The sequence below is a fragment of the Schistocerca nitens genome, chromosome 9 (genome assembly GCF_023898315.1).
Source record: "Schistocerca nitens isolate TAMUIC-IGC-003100 chromosome 9, iqSchNite1.1, whole genome shotgun sequence".
Classification (NCBI taxonomy): domain Eukaryota; kingdom Metazoa; phylum Arthropoda; class Insecta; order Orthoptera; family Acrididae; genus Schistocerca; species Schistocerca nitens.
In genome coordinates, this window is record NC_064622.1 from 45287078 (window position 1) to 45290743 (window position 3666).

The 3666-nt window shown below is 46.0% G+C and overlaps 1 non-coding gene across 1 annotated transcript; it reads left to right on the top strand.

Annotated features, from left to right (window-relative positions):
* The first annotated feature begins 3214 nt into the window (after positions 1–3214).
* Positions 3215–3286, top strand: Trnap-cgg (transfer RNA proline (anticodon CGG)). The gene has a single exon. It is a non-coding gene; the product is annotated as a tRNA-Pro (tRNA).
* The last annotated feature ends 380 nt before the right edge of the window (positions 3287–3666 follow it).

The window sequence follows — 3666 nt, forward strand, 5'->3', positions numbered from 1 at the left end:
CGACGTATTCGGAAATAAACATCAAAATATTTGTGACAGGAGAGAGTACAAATGTAAGGTCGGTTATATGTACGTCATATGTAAATGACATAGAATGTTGCGGGAGGTACTTCTGTTAACATACTAAGAAGGTCCCAGAATCAGTCTCAAACGCGAAGATTATGTACGAAGGGTGTTTCCTCAAGAGCGTGCAAAAATGTAACAGGACATAGGGAATGCTCCACTGAACAGTTCGAGGTATGGAACCAGCGCCAGCCGAAATGGCCGAGCAGTTCTAGGCACTTCAGTCTGGAACAGCGCGACCGCTACGGTCGCGGGTTCGAATTCTGCCTCGGGCAGGAATGTGTGTGATGTCCTTAGGTTGGTTAGGTTTAAGTAGTTTTGGGTTCTAGGGGACTGATGACCTCAGATGTTAAGTCCCATAGTGCTCAGAGGCATTTGAACCAATTTTTTAGGGAACCTGCGGTCGGAGATATGGAAGTAAACTTGCCTACCGCTTTGCCTAGCATTACTGTTTTCCAGCTTACTTGCAACTAACATGCGCCCAAACTCACTGTGCTGTCTATTTACATGTACATTCTGTATATCCTGCAAGGAAACAAGGACGACGAACCTGATTACTAGGAACACACGATGCAGATTTTGTTTACTGTTCTTGTCCATAAAGTGGCTCTACTGTATCGTATTTACATTGTGCCATGACCGAACGTGCTATTAATCAACGACAGACCCATTCATTACTCAGTGCTGTTCAGAGACGTACAGTACAATACAATGGAGCAGTACCGGTACAATTTCTCAGTAATCACTGACATGCACCTTGCGTATGGGTAAGTACGTTGCAATGCTCTCGTTGCTGAAAGGCGTCCATCACAACGAGTGTTTATTTCCCTTGATCGACGACTGCGGGAGACTGGTCCATCGGAAAGAAGGAACGAGGGACCTGGGAATGTGAGAACCATTCGCGCACCCGATTTAGAAGAGGAGGTGCGCAGACCAGACCCCACTACAAGCACTCGTCGTATTGGACGTGAAATGGGCACTGCACATACTAGCGTGTAGCGAGTCACTGCACGAACATTAATTACACCCACATCACCCACAACGAGTCCACGCAATGCTTGTGACTGACTTTATTCCAAGGATCGAATTCTGTCAGTGGTTGCTCCAACAAATCGACAAGATTTGCTCCAAACCGTGCTGTTCACTGAAGAGACACATTTTTTTTCGTGATTGTGTTTCGAACAGCAGGAATAGCCACGTGTGGGGTGAGGAAAACCCTGATGCTGTAGTAGATTCACACCGTCAAGTACGTTTTGCTGTGAATATCTGGGGCGGCATTGAAGGCTACAATATCTCTGTCCTTATCTTCTATCTAGCCGTCTGAATGGCCACCTGTACTTGTAGTTCGTGTAAAAAAAAGTTGTTGGAGAATGTACCCTTGGCTGTTCGTGAGAGGATGTGGATACGGCATGATGGTACATCGCCTCACATCAGTGTGGATGTCCGCAACCATCTCAGTGCAGTGTTTCCTGGTCGCTGGATTGGAAGGGGAGGTCCTATTCTAAGGCCTGCGAGGTCATCTGACCTGAATCCCCTTGATCAGTCCCTATAGGGATATCTAAAGTCACTTGTGTACGAGACCCCAGTGGATACGGAGACGGAATTAGTTGCCAGAATTGTAGCTGCCTGTGATGTAATTCGAAACACACCAGGTACATTTGTCAGTGTGCGTCAGAATCTTGCTCGGCGATGTCATGCTTGCATTGAGGTTATGGCCGACAGTTGTAGAACATTTTATAAGTTGCAGTACAAATGGTACGTTCATTTTGTCACTGATAGTATTTGCAGTTAACTGTAACTACTGTAAGTAGTGTGATTTTATTCCTATTATTTCCTGAAGCTGGCTTCTCCGGCCCAGGTTCACTACCTCAAATTGGTCAGTGTAAAAGTAGGCTGTTTAGGTTTTTATGTTGGTAACGCCACGTAGCGCTCTGTATGAAAATCACTGACTGTGCTGTGTGAAGTCTGTGGCTGGTTTGCATTGTTGGAATATTTGCTATTGTAGTGTTGGGCAGTTGGATGTGAACAGCGCGTAGCATTACGCAGTTGGAGGTGAGCCGCCAGCAGTGGTGGATGTGTGGAGAGAGACGGCAGAGTTTTGAGAGCGGACGATCTGGACGTGTGTCCATCAGAGACAGTATATTTGTAATAATGGATACCATGAACTGATTATATATGACGACTCGAACATTATTAAGGTAAATACATTGTTTGTTCTCTATCAAAATCATTCATTTGCTAACTATACCTATCCCTATCAGTAGTTAGTACCTTCAGTAGTTTGAATCTTTTATTTAGCTGGCAGTAGTGGCGCTCGCTGTATTGCAGTAGTTCGAGTAACGAAGATTTTTGTGAGGTAAGTGATTCATGAAAGTTAAAGGTTATTGTTAGTCAGGGCCATTCTTTTGTAGGGATTGTTCAAAGTCAGATTGCGCTGCACTAAAAATATTGTGTCAGTTTAGTGTTGATCAGAATAAGTAAAGAGAGAAATGTCTGAGTACGTTCGGTTCTGCTCAGCTGTTTTAAAATCAAATAACGTAAGATGTTTATCAGCACAGTAATTCAGTAATTTTTCTAAGGGGACGTTTCAATGTATAAGAAAATGTCAAGGCTGGTAGGCTGGCTAATAGCAAGCATGTTTCACATAACAACCCACGTCCGCATCTCTTAGTGTACGGCTTCGTGCGCCACCAAAGGGTGGGCACACAATATACCATCGAACCATTATAGTAGCAGGTCTGCAGGGAACAATTTCAATATATTTGTGACATCAAGGTAAAAGAGACGTCGGGTTGAAGTTTTAAGACCTGTATTTGCAAACGCTGTACTCGACATAATTGCGGATATTCTAAGCGGAACAGTACCGGGGACCTTCTGCGTGTAAAGCAGACGTGATAACCGCTACACCACGGAAACGACTGTTCGTCTGATGTGCCACCCGGAGACTCGTGGTAGCAACAGTTTTTCTTCTGTGTTAGCAAGGGCATCGGCTACGAGCTCCCTCCGATTCGTGAGGTTCCTATAGTACAAGAAGTCGATGAAAACAATCCAACCGCGACAGCCAGGGAGAACGCTGGGTGAGCTGCAGCCGTACATGGTGAGACCATCAACGGTGGCGTCATTCACATGCAGTGCGTTTTCGGAACGAACAGGCTCGTTGGTCTAGGGGTATGATTCCTGCTTCGGGTGCAGGAGGTCCCGGGTTCAAATCCCGGACGAGCCCTTGCGTTTTGTACAACGGTGTGGTAACAAACCGCATGGCGGCGGCTGTTTCGCGCATTTCCAGGCCTCCAAGTCAGCGCTAAATCCGACAACCAGTTCTGAAACAGTTTCATTTGAACCATGTGCACCCTGCTGGTGGAACGTTTGAAGTTGATTTAAATGGTCACAGTAGAGATCGTAGCAAGTGTCTTGCTGAGTGCGACGAAAACGTGTTTCCGCCCGCAATCGAACCGGGGACCTTGTGCGTGTTAGGCAGACGTTATAACCGCTACACCACGGAAACTGCTACGCTCTGCCCTCCACATGTGATACAACTTGTAGGACGATCGCCATTGTGGCGTAAAAATCACTTTGCGGAAACGCACAATGCCGGTATTTCGC